At 42.8% G+C, this 16978-nt stretch overlaps 1 pseudogene; it reads left to right on the forward strand.

Annotated features, from left to right (window-relative positions):
* The first annotated feature begins 1243 nt into the window (after positions 1 to 1243).
* On the forward strand, positions 1244 to 2115 carry LOC143670764 (ferritin heavy chain pseudogene; annotated as a pseudogene).
* Positions 2116 to 16978: the final 14863 nt, after the last annotated feature.

Below are 16978 nucleotides of genomic sequence, written 5' to 3' on the forward strand. Positions count from 1 at the left end.
AAAGTTAACTCAAAATAGATGGGAGTCCTAAGTGTTAGAGCTATAGGCATAAATCTTTATGACCGTGGATTAGGCGATGGTTTCTTAGATATGACACCAACAGCACAAGAAACAAAATCCACAAATCAGACTCCATCAAAGTTAAAAATGTTTTATGCTTCAAAGGATGCTATCAAGAAAGTGAAAAGACAACTCAAAGAATGGGAGTACATTTCCCCAAATCATATATCTGATATAGGAACTTGTATCTACAATATATACAGAACTCTTACAACTTAACAATAAAAAGACAAGCAACTTGAAAAATAGGCAAAGGGCTTGAATGGACATTCATCCAAAGAAGTTATACCAACGGTCAATAAACACATGAAAAGATGCTCAACAACACTAGTCATTAGGGAAATGCAAACTCAAACCACAAGATCCCACTTTACATCCACTAGGATGGCTAAAATGAAAAAGACAGCAACAAATGTTGGAACCCTCATAGATTGTTGGTGGGAATGTAAAATGGTGCAGCCACTTTGGAAAACAGTATGAGAATTCCTCTAAGAGTGAAACACAGAGTTAGCATATGGCCCAGCAATTCCATTCCTAGGTACATGAACATGAGAACTGAAAACAAATGTACACAAAAACATATACATAATGTTGGTAGCAGCATTTTTTATCATAGCCACAAAGTGGAAATAATCCAAATGCCCATCAACTAATGATGGATAACTAAAATGTGGTCTATCCATACGATGGAATATTATTCAGCAATAAAAAGGCTGAACCTTAAAAAATTGCTAAGGGAAAGAAGCTGGACTCAAAGGCTACATATTAAATGATTCCATATATATGAAATGTCAAGAACAGGAAAATGCATAGGAACAGAAAGTAGATTTAGCGGTTGTCAGTGGCTAGGGTAATTTGGGGGGGGAGTGGAGGGGGTGTGAATGGGGAGTGACTGCTAATGGGTACGCGTTTCTTTTGGGTATGATGAAATTAGACCATGGTGATGGCCATTCAACTCCCTGAATATACTATAAACCAGTGCAATGTCTATGTTAAATGGGCGAATTGTACAGTATAAGAATTATAACTCAATGGAGCCGTTTAAAAAAAAAAAGTTTCGAGATGCTCAGCGCAGAGTCGCAGGGTCTCCAGCATAACCAGGCTCTGTTGGAATGCGGCGCTCGCGCCCCCGTGCCGGCTGTTCTGAGCCCGCCCTCCCGGTAACTGCCAGTCTGCAAACACCCTCATCCTCCAGCGCCCCTCCACCTCCCCACCGCAGCTCGTCTTCGGCCAGCCCTCTGCACCTACCACCCTGGACCCGCTCCGAGGCCCCCGCACCCAACGCCGCTGTAACCACGGGCTCTGCCGCAGACCCAACACCGCCGCCGCCGCTGGGTCCCGGGTCATGACGATGGCATCGCCCATGGAGGTGCAGCAGAACTACCACCCCGACTGCGAGGCGGCCATCAACCGCCAGGTCAACATGGAGCGCCACGCCTCCTACGTCCACATGACCGTGGCCTACTACTTCGTCCACGACGACGTGTCCCTGCGCCACTACGCTGAGCACTTCCTGCGCCTGTCCCACGAGGAGATGGGGCATGCCCACAAGCTGATGAGGCTGCAGAAGGAGCGTGGGGGCCACATCCTGCTTCACGACATCGAGGCGCCCGAGCGCGACTGGGAGAGCGGCCTGCAGGCCCTGGAGTACGCCTTCCACCTGGAGCAGAGCGTGAACCAGGCGCTCCTGGAGCTGCACCACCTGGCCACCGACAAGAGCGACGCCCACCTGTGCGACTTCCTGGAGGCTCACCCCCTGAACGAGCAGGTCAAGTCCATCGAGGAGCTGGGCGACTATGGGACCAACTTGCGCAGAATGGGGGCCCCCCAAGATGGCGTGGTGGAGCACCTCTTTGACAAGCTCACCCTGGGCCACAGTGACGAGGAGAACTGAGCCTTAGGACGCCTTCCCACAACTGCGGGCGAATCCTCATGGTCACCAGCACCCCACATGCAAAGTGCCTGGCCTGATCGTACGCTTAAAGTCCTTCTCTTTCCACTGTACCATTTCTTCCAATAAAGTGATTTGGTACCAAAATAAAATAAATAAAGGTCTCCAGGTGATTTCTGTGTGCAAAAGGCTTAGCTTTTAAGAACGGGGCAAATCCCCATGCAGATGAAAACTGGAGTCTCCACCCATATGTGCCACAATCTTATGCATCTCAGTTTCCTCAATGACACAGGAATAATTTATCCCAGGGGACCCCGGGAAACTCACAATTAATCTTTCCTTTATATATGGGTGGGGTGGGGCCTGGGTAAAAGGATAAAAGCATGGCCTGGAATTCGTGGTGGTGGTTACCTCTGGGAAGAAGTGAAGGGAATGGGTCTAGGCACGGATTCAAATAAAGGGGGGGTCCAAATTGTATCTGAAAACTTTCAGTTTATTTACATATGCAAGTGCTAATGTTGATTCTGAGGAGCAAGATGGGGCCCTAGAAAGCAGCACAGCAGAGTGCCTCTGTGATAAGCTCACCCTTGGCGGCAGTGACAAGGAGAACTGAGAGCCATAGGCTGGTTTCCCAACAGCCGCGGGGGATGACAAACTGAAATAACAGTGGTGCTTTGCAAGTCCAACTCCTTTGATTCACATCACTGTGTTTATTTTTACAGGCATCTCAGGTGGCCCAAAGGGCAAGCATTAGGTCCAGGTCTTTAGCAGTGAGCAAAAGGGAGGCCACACCGGTAAGAAGTTGTAGATCCACGGACGTGGATCTTCTGATGCCACATTCCATTCTCTTAGTGTGATCCCACTGGGATAGCAATGCGTTAAGCATGACTATGTGGGCAGACTGGGACCCTAGCCAGATAACGAGCTCCAGAAGGGAGGGAAATCCCCAACACCCTTAAAGACAGCCCAGATCACTGTAGGCTCGGTTCTAATTACAAGTGTGTCTCCCAGCCTATGCAGGGGGTGGCTTCTAATCCTCAGCCCAAATCCTTCCCATTGAGAAGCCTTTGGAATTAGCAACCAACTGTATAAGTGGAAGCAGGGGACCTCACAGGAAGGCAGTCGCCCCCTGTAACACCTGCATCTCTATTTAGGCTCTCCCCCTCTCCCTGCAGCACCTCTTCCCACCCCACACACCCCACCTCCAGGCAGCAATGCCATACTCTGAGTTGGCACTATACACCTAGTTAGATCACAGGGCTGAAAATTCCCAGGGTGCTCCAGAGACTACACCATCCACCAGGTGTCTTCACTGGGACTTCTCTTCAGGTACAATGGGTGAAGCGGGTAGCTGCAGAACACATGCTCTCTGTCTGCAAATCTAGCTCATCCCAAGGCCAGAGAACAGAGAACCCCTGAGTTACAACCATGCACAGCGCACTGTAATGTATCTACTGAAGCATTGCCTGTTGTACTTTCTTCCCTGGGATCTCAAGCTGACTCCAATCCGGTTCTATCTTGGCCGCTGGGTCCCCTCTTAATCCCATCTTCCCTTTTCCTGTGATTCACAGGGATTTCCCAGGATACTGCCAAAAAAGATGTCTACTTACACTGACATCCTTTTATTTTGCCTGGAGAAGGACTTTCCTCACCTGTGAGTCTCTGAGAGCACTTCCTTGTAGTGTCACATTTCACAGCTTTTCTTTAAGAACCCCTGGCAGGCTCTCTCTCTCAGCCAACACAACAAGCAAACTCACTGCCCTCCCCCTGTCTACCTGGGACATGACGCCCAGGGGTGTGGACCTTCCTGGCAACGTGGGACAGAAATCCCAGAATGAGCTGGGACTTAGTGCCAAGGGATTGAGAAAACCTTCTCAACCAAAAGGGAAAAAGAGAAATGAGACAAAATAGAGTGTCAATGGCTGAGAGATTCCAAACAGAGTCGAGAGGTTATCCTGGAGGTTATTCTTACACATTAAATAGATATCACCTTTCTAGTCAAGGTGTAATGGAGAGGATGGAGGGAAGTGCCTGAAAATGTAGAGCTGTGTTCCAGTAGCCATGTTTCTTGAAGATGATTATATAATGATACAGCTTTCGCAATGTGACTGTGTGGTTGTGAAAACCTTGTGTCGGATGCTCCTTTTATCTACCTTATTGACAGACGAGTAGAACATATGGATTAAAAATAAATAAATAATGGGGGAACAAATGTTAAAATAAATTTAGTAGATTGAAATGCTAAGTGATCAATGAAAGGGAGGGTTGAGGGGTATGGTATGCATGAATTTTTTCTGTTTTCTTTTTATTTCTTTTTCTCAATTGATGCAAATGTTCTAAGAAATGATCATGATGATGAATATAGGAAAAAAAAAAAAAGAACCCCTGCCAGGGAAGCCTAGGAACAGTGGCAGCTCTTTTGTTTTCTTCTTTCTTGTTCTTCTACAAGAAAATATTCTAAATCTCCTTCTTTTGATTCATATTAGGGGTTCAAGAACAGGCTTTCCAATTTGGGGGGCAGGGATAGAAGGAGGTAAAACCAAATATTTAGATGGATAAAATTTGCCCCACTTGCACTTTCCAATGTCTTGACTTTGCTCATCATTCCCAGTCTCCTCATTTTCCCACCATTCCCCACCACAAACCCTTCAAAAGGGGTGAGCAGACTTCTTATAGGTGTCCTCACCCTTCGTTTGTGTCCTGCCCTCATCTTCACAGGCTTCCCAACTCCTTGATAACCTGACCTTCGGTACTTGGGAGTGAGCTATGACTTGGTCTTCCAGCACTGGAAAACACCAACCCAAGATGCACGGCTTGATAATTGTCAGCCGTTGACCGTGCTCTGTTGCTTGGGGGAATAACGTCTGACACAGTGGCTGTTGCTATGGGTAACAGAGTCTCAGGCAACGATAATATCAGGACAGTCTAAGAGAATTGGCAAAATTGATAGATAAATTCATCTCAGGCTCAAGCACGGATTCAAATTAACTCTTTTGAATAATTTACCTCTGGGGGAAAAAAAAAGATCCTCACTCTATCACAAAAGGAAATTTCTTAATAGATGGTTGTCACTGACAACTTGTACTTCATTTTCCAGAAAAAGGAATAGTATGGTTTTTTTTCATCAGAAATGTGTGACAAGCAGTGCCAAGCCCCCATTAATTTCTCCTGAATCTTTTCTACTCTTGAAATTTGTTCTACATTTCTGATTTTTAAATTCTCCTTTAAGTGTTTTTCATTCACCAGCAATTCCAGTTTCTTCTCACAAGCCTAAGAGACTAATGAAGTATTTGGTTGAGAAATGCACTATCAGTTGTTGTAGAAGTGATATTAGGATTCAAGTTTTAAGATTAAAAAAAAAAGATTATTACAAACCATTTTTTTCCAGCCCTGATTTTAGTTTCAGAGGGCTATCGATGGAGAATTTGCTTAAGAAAGCTGAAATGTTCAGTGGTAGAATACACGCCTTCCATGTGGTGGATCTGGGTTCAATTCCCAGACCATGCACCCAAAAAATAAAAGAAAGCTGAAGTGAAGGGTGACGTAAGAGTAATTATATTGGAAAAGTATTGGGATGCCTCCAAAGTAAAGAAGAAATTTCCACTTTGATCCACTAGAGACAGAGCCATAGATGTAGAGTAAGTTACGGTGAGAAAGGACTATAATAATGGGTAGGATATTTTTAAGACTTATGCTTCAGTTTGGATTGGGTTTGGTTAAAAGTAGAAAAGACCAAAAAAGCAGTGACTATAAAAAGAGAGGAAGTTTTCTCGCCCTCATGTAACAAAAAGTATGGAGGAGAACAGTTCAAGCTGTTGGGGAAGCGCCTTCTATCACAGTTCACTGATTTTAGGAGGCATGTGTTTTTTTCACGTTTTAATATATCTTACATTTGCTGTTGGCCATAGCTGTCATTGCTTGAGCATGCATATCAAAATTCAGCAGAGGTTTTTGGTTTTTCTCTGTTTGGTTGGTTTTTCTGTTTTTGTTTTTGTCACTGGCTTGGAAATCTGAGAGACAATAGAGGAGTACCCTTAAGAAATGCTGCAATAGCCAGCACTCTGGATGGCACAGAGGACAATATTAAAAGATATCAACTATCCTGAGTTCAAAAGTGATTTAGAAGCGTGGAAATTTGAATCTGAAGGAGTTTTAGCAATACCTTAATTTATTTAATGCATAGTTTCCTTTTTGGGTGCATGCACATGAGTGATTTAATGCCCCCAATTTTTTTTCTATGTCTAATTAAGTGTAAAAGAGATCTTTTGATAAGTATAAAATGAAAAAGTCAAACAAAAACCTAGGGGCTAAGAAAACACTAGATCCAAATTTAATTGATAGCGTTCTTTTCTTTCTTTGCAGTACATAAAATGATGGTGCATCTTAAAATTGACACCTTGATTTGATCAAATATATCATTTTGCTGTTCCATTAAACAGTCCTAAGGTTGTCTCATGATGCAATATGCTGCCAGAATTGCAGCCATCACATTGACTTGCGAGGAAGGACGAAGAGGGAAGAAGAGGAAAAGGCATTGCTTCTCCTTTAAGGGGACTTCTTGGAACTTTAATACAAAACTTCCACCTACTTGTCATTGGCTAGAATTAGTCGCATGGCTCACCTACCTGTAAAGGAGTTTGGGAAACAGTTTTTCTGTAGACAGCAAGTTGCCTAACTGAACTGTCAGGGTTTGTTTCCTGAGAAATAATGGGAGAAAGGATTTGAAGAGCCAACTAGGATAGTTTGACATGTCACAATAAGAGAATAAAGAAGAGAAAACTGCAAAAAAAAAAAAAAAATATATATATATATATATGAGAAATGACCATTCTCTTATAAGATGGCCTGAATCTTTTCATTTTTTTTTCCTAAAAAGCCATCTGTTACAGGAGGAAAAAAAAGTGGAGGGGGGAGAGAAAGAAGGAATCAAAGATATTCATTTAAGAAAGCATTGAGATTATGCATATTGCTAGGCAACAAGAAGGCAAAAAAGCATACGGCCTATAATAATGATAATAATTATGGTAAATATAAATACAACAGTCAGAGTGTCTACAAAGGACGTTGGTTGTATAGGGAAGAATTGGTCAATTTTTGACCGAAGAAGATTTAACGGGGAAGACGAAATGTGAACTGGGCCTTGTAAAAGTAGTGAAAGTTCAAAGGCATGCCAGGTACAGAAAACAGCAAGTAAAAAAGGCACAGACTGTTTGAAAGAACCTCACAGAAAGATATGTGTGAAGAAGTGGTGGGTGTTGAGTCTAAAAAACAAAGATGGAACCGCACTACAAAAAGATTGCCAAACCAAGGAGTTGTAAATGAACCGTGGCATGGATTTTTAAGCCACTGAATGACAAATTCAAATCTGTACCTCCAAACAGTGGTTCAGATTGGCGATCTGGAGAACAGCCTGTACGGAGGAGAAATTGAGGCGGGGGGACCTATTAGGAGGCTACTGCATTAGGAGACAAGGGCCTGAGCCAAGCTTAGCAGTGACAATGGAGAAGAGTTGTTGTTTTGGTTTGTGTTCCCTCAAAAGCAGACTTTGAGGCAAGAATTTGAGTGTAAGTAGTACACAGTGTTGTTGCCAGCTAATGTACTCACCTTCTTCTACCGTTTGTAACACTCCCCCACCAATTTTCCTGAGGTCAACTCACAAATATATTCTTTTCACCCTATGTCATAATGGGAAACTACCTGGATGCTTTTGTAGACTTCAAGTGCATTATCAGGCAAGATATCCTAGAAGTCAACAGAAGGCTCACAGATCACACTAAGATGCTCGAATCACACTGTTTACTGAATGACTGAAAACAGTGTGAAGAAAGGAGAGAGAGAGTGGATGCTAACAGAAAGGAAGGACCATGCAGTCTGAATCCCATATCATGCAATGTTCACTTGTTTATTCCCTCTCTGTTGCTTCAGTGTTCCCCACTGACAGTGGTTATGAGGACCAGAGATTGAGACAATGGAAGCCAACATATGCCTGCCCTATCAGAGAGGCAAGTACCAAAGGCCAGAATTCCTGGGCCCAGCTGTTACCTGCTGATCACCTGCTGAACAGCCGCTGTCTTTAACTTGTGTATGGGGCACAGGGCACGTGGGACCAGAAAGGCTAACACTGATGGATGGCTGATTTAAAGATGCTGTGACTATCATGAATATTAGTTGTGTATTCTTGGTCCTTCTGTCCCTTTCTTTCTATGTTCAGCCCTACTTTGTCCAAGCCTAACATGTTTCACAAACATTATCTATACTTAGTTTCATCTATCCTCTTTCTTTGTTTGTTTTTCTTCTTCTTGATCTCAGAATTGAGTATTCTTAAATAACACAGCAAACAAACATTGCCCTAGTCTTCTAATCTGTTCCTCAGAGATGAATTGGCCCAGAGGGGTGTCATGAATCTCTTGCAGAGTATTTTAGGGTGGTTCCTGGCTTTCTGTTGGCTGGAACTTTTGTTACCCTCCTCGATGATCCCCTGGAAGACCTCTGAGAAGTGTATCCTGTTCATAACGATGGGGGATCGTGACCCTGCTTTATTTAAGGATATTGATTCTGTAACCCCTAGAGTCCCGAGGAAATCACTCACTTCAGGGTGGGGGTAGGGGGGAATGTAGTCTCCCTAAACTGCATCCCTGACTAGTTGCCCCACCCTGCAGTGGACTAGATTCAGGAGGCTCTTGAAGGAAGAAAGATAGGGGCAGGGGGTTGATTCAGTAACAGAAAGGAAATAATAAGTGAAGTTATGTCTACAGGATGCAGAGTGTGTTGAGAAGAATTGTTAAGAAGTGTCAAGGAAGTTCATTGAAGAGCTCTTTGACCGAGATAAAAGGAAGTAGCATGGGAATGGTTAACTGTGGTACTCACTTGGAAATGCAATATTAAGCAGTCATTAAAAATTAAGTTTTCCTGTCTCTTTGAGATCAAAGGAAGAAAGGTTTATTTTGTCCAGAACCTAAATTTTCTGTAGTACATAATCTAACTCAACCTGTCTGGATAGATCATTTAAATAATCCAAACACAGGGAGCTCAGAATAAGAATGAGGGCCTTTAACCTTGTATTGCTTAATGCAATGCCTGGATACACCCCAGAGTATATAAGCAGATAATCAAAAAGTATTGGCAAAGTCCCTTGAGGGATGAGAGAAAAAATATGGAACTATTCAATTTTACCACCAGGGAAACCCTTGATACTATGTCAAACACTATTGGGGACACCCAAATCAATAGGCCAAGCGCTTGATCTTGAGCCTAACTCTTGTGAAGCTTATGTATGTAGTGGAGAAGCTTGGACTCCCTATAGGTATGCCTAAGAGTCCCATCAAGAAGATCTCTTTTGTTGCTCAGATGGGGCCTCAGTCTCTCTAAGCCCAACTCTGCAAGTGAAATCATTGCCCTCCCCCTCCATGGGACAAGATATCCAGGGGTGAAAGTCTCCCTAACGGCATGGGAGGTAACTCCCAGGGATGAGTCTGGCCCTGGCACAATGGGATCAACAATGTCATCCTGACCAGAAGGGGGAAAGGAAGTGTAACAAATAAAGTATCAATGGCTGAGAGAGTTCAGATAGAGCTGAGAGGCTACTCTGGAGGTCACCCTTAGGCAAGCTTCACTTAGACATTGCTACCTGCAATAATTTGTCAAACCCAACCAAAACCATTCCTGCTAATCCTACAGAACACCTAGGGCATTATATAAGATTATACAAAGGTTCCATGCGCTAAGGTAATTTTCCAGAAACCTACAACCTCAAGATGGGTCCCTGTACCAGGCAAGTACTGAAATGCAAAGGGGCCAGCCTCTCTAGAATATCAACTAGTTCCATCTCCTTATCCCATATTATCGACAGCCCTTCCAGCATGAAAAAGTTAGAATGGACGTAGCTCAAATACCCTAAAGAGTGGGAGAAGGATCAAAGGTGATGGTGGCCTTATACAGAGAAGTTAGGGTTTAACAAATGAGTATGATTGCTGAATCATTATATTGATATTTCTTTTAGTCTCCAGTATCTTAGAGCAGCTGAAAGTAAAAACCAAAAATGGTGAAATTGTAACCCATAACCAACTCTGAAATCTGTTCTACAACTAATTGTTGCAGTGTGCTTTGAAATTTATTGCTTTTTTGTATATATGCGATTTTTTCACAGAAAGGAAAAAAAATTATTCTAGTCTCCAGAGTTTTGGAGCAGCTAGAAGGAAAAATCTGAAATAGTGGAATGATAACCTATACCAAACTCTGAAATCTGTTCTGCAACTATTTGTTGAAGTGTACTTTGAAAATCATTGTTTTTCCCTTCATTTCTTTGTATATATGTTATATTTAACATTAAAAATACATTTTTTAAAAAGGAAATTTTCCTTGACAAGTTCAGTCTTACCCATTAGGAGAGTAGATCAAGGAGTGACTCAGGGCTGACACCTCCAGAGAGAAGTGAAGAGTAAAAAAATTGTCTGGTTTAGGCCCAAGAGTCACCCCCAAGAAAACCTCTTCTGCTGCTCAGATGTGGCCTCTCTCTCTCAGCCAACACGACAAGCAAACTCACTGCCCTCCCCCTCTCTATATGAGACAAGACTCCCAGCGGTGTGGACCTTCCTGACGTGGGACAGAAATCCTAGAATGAGCTGGGACTCAACATGAAGGGATTGAGAAAACCTTCTTGACCGAAAGAGGGAAGAGAGAAATGAGACAAAATAAAGTGTCAATGGCTGAGAGATTCCAAACCGAATCGAGAGGTTATCCTGGAGGTTATTCTTATGCATTAGGTAGATATCACCTTGTTATCCAAGATGTAATGGAGAGGGCAGAGGGAACTGCCTGAAAATGTAGAGCTGTGTTCCAGTAGCCATGTTTCTTGATGATGATTGTATAATGATATAGCTTTCGCGATGTAACTGTGTGATTGTGAAAACCTTGTGTCGGATGTTCCTTTTATCTACCTTATCGGCGGATGAGTGAAACGTATGGATTAAAAGTAAATAAATAATAGGGGGAACAAATGTTAAAATAAATTTAGTAGTTTGAAATGCTAATGATCAATGAAAGGGGGGATAAGGGGTATGGTATGTATGAATTTTTTTCTGTTTTCTTTTTCTTTCTTTTTCTCAATTGATGCAAATGTTCTAAGAAATGATCATGAGGATGAGTTTTTAAAAAAAGCTAATGATATGACTCCTAATAAAATAAAATACTTGAGAGACTTATTTTAAACACACAGCTGAAGTATAGAGCATTAATATCTCACAGCCTAACATATTAGCTATCTTTCCTATATTACAACCATATTTCAATAAACTAAGTTTTCTTAGCAAAAAAAAAAAAACCTATCTGGTAAGCATTGAATTATGTACCCTTGAAAAACATGTTCCTATTGTTAATCCATCCATATGGGCATGAATCCATTGTAAAGAAGACCTTTTGAAGGTATTATTTTTAGTTAAGGTGTGGCCAACTGAATCAGTTTGGGCTTTAATCTGGTTTACTAGAGTTTTTTATAAGCAGAATGAATTCAGGCACAGAGAAAGCCATAGGAAGCAAGAAGTTGGAAGTCAATGGGACCTGGAAGGGAAAGGAGAAGATGCTACCATGTGCATTGCCATGTGATGAAAAAGTCAAGGTCCCAAGGATCACCATCAGCCAGCTCCAGAAACCACAGTCTGAGGAAGAAAGTGTTGCCTTGCTGACAACTAGATTTTGGTCTTGTCCTAGTCTCAGAACAGTGAGCCAATAAATCGCTGTTGTTTAAGCTAACCCATTGTATATTATTTGTTTTAGCAGTTGGGAGACTAAAATACCATCCCAGTTCTCAGAAAGAGGACAACCATATGTCTTCCTGGTGAAGATAAGCTGTGAGTTTCACCACTAGGCAACTGAGCTGCCTTCTCTCAGTTTGTTACGGAAAGGTCTTCCCTTCACCAACAGAATTTTCTCTGCTCACAGAGAATCTCCACTTCTCCTTCAGGAAGCTCCTGAGAGGGACTGACTGGAAAAAAAAAGCCTACGGTAAAGAAGGGAAAAAGAGGACTAGAGGCCTGAAGTGTTTAGGGTCTGGGCCTACTCTGGAAAGTCTTTTGACAAGATTCCTTGTTTACAGAGGGGTCCAGGATGCAGCAGAAGAGTTGCTTGCATGAGGAATCCCAAAGATGCCAGAATTGGGAAGGACTCCAACTGACACAGTTACACAGTTACTCCAATGGACACAGTGACCCCTAAAATCCCTGAGTAAGGACTCCCAAGGCATCAAACTAGCTGAAGTCCAGGGAGCCTCTGATATTTGCAGGGACCCCCACACTAGAGATTCACTATTAACTGTCAATGTACATCTCACCAAAATTAAGCTATGGCAAGAAAGGGGTTTGTTGGAAGAGAGGAGGGAAAGTTCACCCCTGAACTAAGAGTGGAGAACCCACTTCATGTATTTAACTTCTTCTTGGCAGCAAAGGGAAAGTGATCTCATTGTAAATTGTCGCTTCATGGAAAGAACTTTCTGAGAAAAGGAAAATGCCAAATTTTTCTAAAATGCTAGAGAAATAAGTGAAGATCTGAAGGTGACAGGGAGATGGAGAACCCAATTTCGCTGGTTTGAATGTGTTATGTTTATACCCCAGAAAAGCCTATGTTCTTTTAATCCATTCCTGTGGGTGCAGACCTATTGTGGGTGGGACCTTTTGATTAGGTTGTTTCCATGGAGATGTGACCCATCCCATTCAAGGTGGATCTTAATCCTTTACTGGGGTCCTTTAAGAGAGCTCATGGAGAGAGAAACCTCAGAAATAAAATACGCTGGGCAAAGCTAAGAGAGAAAGAAATGCCCAGGGACATTTGAAAGACAGCCATTGAAACCACAACCAGGAGAGAAGGGCCAGCAGATGTTGCCATGTGCCAGTAGCCTGGGCTCAGAAAAGGGATCTTACCCTTGATGCCTTAATTTGGACATATTCATGGCCTTAGACCTGTAAATCTGTAACCTGAAGAATCCCCAAGGACAAACTCAACCCATTTCTGGTATACTGCATCCCGGCAGCTTTAGCAAGCTAAAACACTACTCATAATCATGACCATTATGGATCAACCCATAAAGGGATTGAGGTTGGCAGAAATGTACGCTCTGTCCTGTAGAAAGTTACATATGAAAAGTATGACAAGTCCACCATAGAACAAAGAAAATTTAGTGCCACCCCCCCAAAAAAAATGTTGAAAAATGTTTTTCTTTTATTTCCTCTACTCAGGCTTCGAGTCTATAAATGTGCATGGAAAGCAGAGGGCAAAGAAGTAAAGGAAAGAATAGCCTACTGATTGAAAAGCCATGACCTGGATCATCCTCTGGGAGATAGTTAGCTCTAAGCTGAACCTTGTGAGAGGAAAAAGAGATGTGAAAGTGAAAACAGCATGAAATAGACTTCCACATCAGGGCGTGGGAGAACTGAGAACAAAAGCAAGTGAGAGGGTTCATCCTGCAAGAAAGGAAGCAGAAGGAGTGTAACTGAAGGTAAGATGGTAAAAGATGGAGAAGTATGGAGGTATAGAAGACGGTTTAAGTGTAAAGGCAAGAGGCATATTTGGATCTGAGCCTCAGGAGTGGATTGGTAAGTCTTCTCCTGGAGAAATCCTGGAATGATGAGGCTGCCCAGCGACAGAAACCTGAAAGGAATATTAAAATGAATGACAAATGACCCTGTATTCAAAGTGCCAGAGAGAGCATTCTCTCTAATCAGGAGAGCGGCATCAAACAGTTTTATATAAGGTCTTACTGTCCTTTTGCTTTTTAAATCAGAGTTTGACGATTGTTTCAATTTGCTGCTTCAGAAGAATACAAGCCAAGATGTCAGGATGTCAGCAGCACTAGAACAACATCAAAACCACTAGTGGTACTGGCACAACTGTTTTAGAACAACATCAAAGAAATGCAGGGCTAGGCAAGGACGCTTGCCTGCCATGCCAGAGGACCCGGGTTCGATTCCCGGTGCCTGCCCATGTAGAAAAAAAAAAAAAAAAAGAAATGCAGGGCTTGCACCCGTCCTCTCAGAGAAAGAACATCAGACTCAGCTCTGACAGTTCTTATTTCCTTTCAAAAATGGGTCACCATTTTTGTCAGGCACTTGGAAGAACGAAGTTTATTAGCAACCCCTGAAGTTTGAAGGATGCCCATGTACCTCAGCCAGTCAGTCATTCTCAGGGAATGCTTGTGAGTCAGAACAGAATCAAAGACTGATGCCAGCCTGGCATTTACCCACTGGGCTTTTCAACTAACAAAACATGGCCACCCCTTTCCGAGACCTCCAGGTCTCCATAGGTAGATGGAGTGTGTCTCCTGGACAATTCCTGGCCCCCAAACTGACAGCCTCACCATCACTGTCTGCCTTGCAGCCCCAAAGTCTAATCTCAAATGCTCTCTGCTTGTGTTGGTCACTGTGCTCAACTGAATTATGTACCCTAACAGAAGGCGAGCTCTTAACTTACTCTGTGTTCCTATGTGTGTGAACCATTTGTAAATAGGACCTGTTGAAGATGTAGTATCAATTTAGGTGTGGACTCATTTGTGAATAGGTTGTTCTAAGATCTTACTTAGATGTAGCCAAACTAAATCAGTATGGGCCTTAATACATACTCCTGGAAGCCTTATAAAGAGATGGCCACAGGAAGAACTAGGAGGTCCGCAGAGACCAGAAGAGCAGAGAGAAGGAGAAAGAATCACCATGTGATGGGGGGGGGAGAGATGGAAGCTAAGGAACCTCAAGATTATGGAAAATTAGGAACAAAATTCTACAGACTTTGGGAAGAAAGCATGGCCTCTCCAATGCCTTAATCTTCAAAACCATCAAACAATAAATGCTTGTTGTTTAGGTCAAGCCATGTGTGGTATTTGTCATAGCAGGCTGGCAAACTAAGACAGAAACCGCAAGAACTGCTCCCCCCTCCCTCCAGACTCCCAAGGCACCCCTCATCCTCCACACCCTACTTCCCATAAGGCTGTGTACCTCCCCCATTCTGTCCCCTTCTCACACCTTTCTTCACTTTTGAAACCATTCAGCTGTGCTCTTTAGAGCTTATGCACCACCCTCGGCCTCTTTTCTGAACATTACCTTTGCTTTCTCAGTCTAACCACAATCTGGAATTCCCCTAAGGACATTGCTTCCCCTGCAGCCCTCTCAAGTGGTGGATGATTTTCCCCACACACTGGACCTAAAGGTAGGGTAGGTGTTCTTGCTCTTCATTGACACTTCCGGACCATTCTTCCTCCTGTCCCTTAAACTCCCCAATTTAGAATCTAATATTAACCTATTATGCCCTCCCCCACTACACCTTCTTGTTGGAGTTCTCTTGAGACTCCCTCACCCCACACTTCTTGATGATCTTAGTTCCTGGCTGATTATCATCGTCTCCAATATTACCCCTGTCTTAACTCTTAAAATTTCAATAACCACATAAATGATCGTTCTACAACCTTTCCTCTTTGTGCCTTGATCTCTTTTCCTCCCAGGATCTTTTTCTCCAGCCTACTCAGTCACTCACTGCTATAGTCATATCAAAGACCTTGTAATCCATGATAATCCAACTCCTTCAATAATCTCTACTTCGTGCATCTCACTTTCTGACCACCAACTCCTCTCTTTGTAGTTCATTTCCTCTAGAGCCCTGATGCCAATAATCCTTTAAACCTTCTGGGAAATCTAATCAATTGGTCCCACAACATTTTCACTGTCCCTCATTCCCTTGATCTCCTCTATTTTCCCATCTTAAATCCCATGGTAAATCACAATAATCATATTCGTACATACATGTCCACCTTACCTGAGGCCCTCTTATCTTGTACTTGCTTGGCAAAATGCCTAACCAGGTTGAATCCAATTCTCCCCGATTCTGCACCTGCACCCATGCAACTGAACATGGCTGGAGAAAGCAACAACAACAACTATACTGACTAAACACACTTGAAATTAATGACTGTGACTCTTAAATGCTACTTTAGTGCCAACAATGACCATACCATATTTCCATATTTCATTTATTTACTCCCTTTCCTACTCTGTCAGCCCATGATTAATACCATTTCCTCAATATCTGTCAGCCCACATAATAAGCCATCCTAATATGCAGTGGCTTAAAGAAGTCATTGTTTTATCTGCTCCTGATTCAGTGGGTCAGCAATTTGAGTGGGGTTTCTATTGGACTTGCCTGGTGTCACTCATGCAGCTGTGATCTTCTGATGACTCAAATCGGGCTGGTTGGTCTAAGATGGCAGTTGGTGCTGGCTCTTGGCTTGGTCACATGTCTCCAGTACTTGGTTTCTTCACATGGTGGTAGGAAAGATTCCTGAAGCAAGCATTCTTTAAGCCTCTGTTTGCATCATATTTGCCAATGTCTTACTGGCTAAATCAAATCACATGGCCAAGCCCAGAATCAGTGAGGAGGGGAATAGAAAGGGTCTGAATCACTTGTGATTCTTACTGTAACAATAGACTTCTTCCTTTAACCTCTAACCATTTGTACCTCCTCTTGACCCTTACTCTCAGCTAATGATCTTGCTTCCTTTTTCACTGCAAAAAAAAGGAAACAATGAGAACTTCCACTTTCTACCCCACCTAGCCACCCACCAGCACCTGGGCACATTCACTCCACCTCCTCTCTTGTTACTAGATGAATCCTCCATGCCTCTATCTAAGGCCAACCCCTCTATTTTTGCTCTAGAGCCCATCCCTTCTTGTGTACCCAAGGACCTTGCTTCTGTTTTTCACCTGAGTCATACTGCTGAGGTCATCTGGTGGCTTGAATGGGGTTGCATGGGTCTAAGATGGCCACACTTTTTTCTGCATTATAATCTTCTCTCTCTTTATTGGAACACTCTCTTCAGAAAAAAATGTAATATCTTTCATCCTTCTAATTTAAAACTCCTTCTAATAACCACACTTTACCTCTGATTACTGATGTTTCTCTGGTTCTTCTTCCAAGCAGGACTCCTTAAAAGTGTTCTCCCTACTCTAGTCTTCCTAACTTCTCTAAAACCCATGCCTATCAGACTGTCACCCATAA

The sequence above is a fragment of the Tamandua tetradactyla genome, chromosome X, assembly GCF_023851605.1.
Source record: "Tamandua tetradactyla isolate mTamTet1 chromosome X, mTamTet1.pri, whole genome shotgun sequence".
In the NCBI taxonomy this organism is placed as follows: Eukaryota; Metazoa; Chordata; class Mammalia; order Pilosa; family Myrmecophagidae; genus Tamandua; species Tamandua tetradactyla.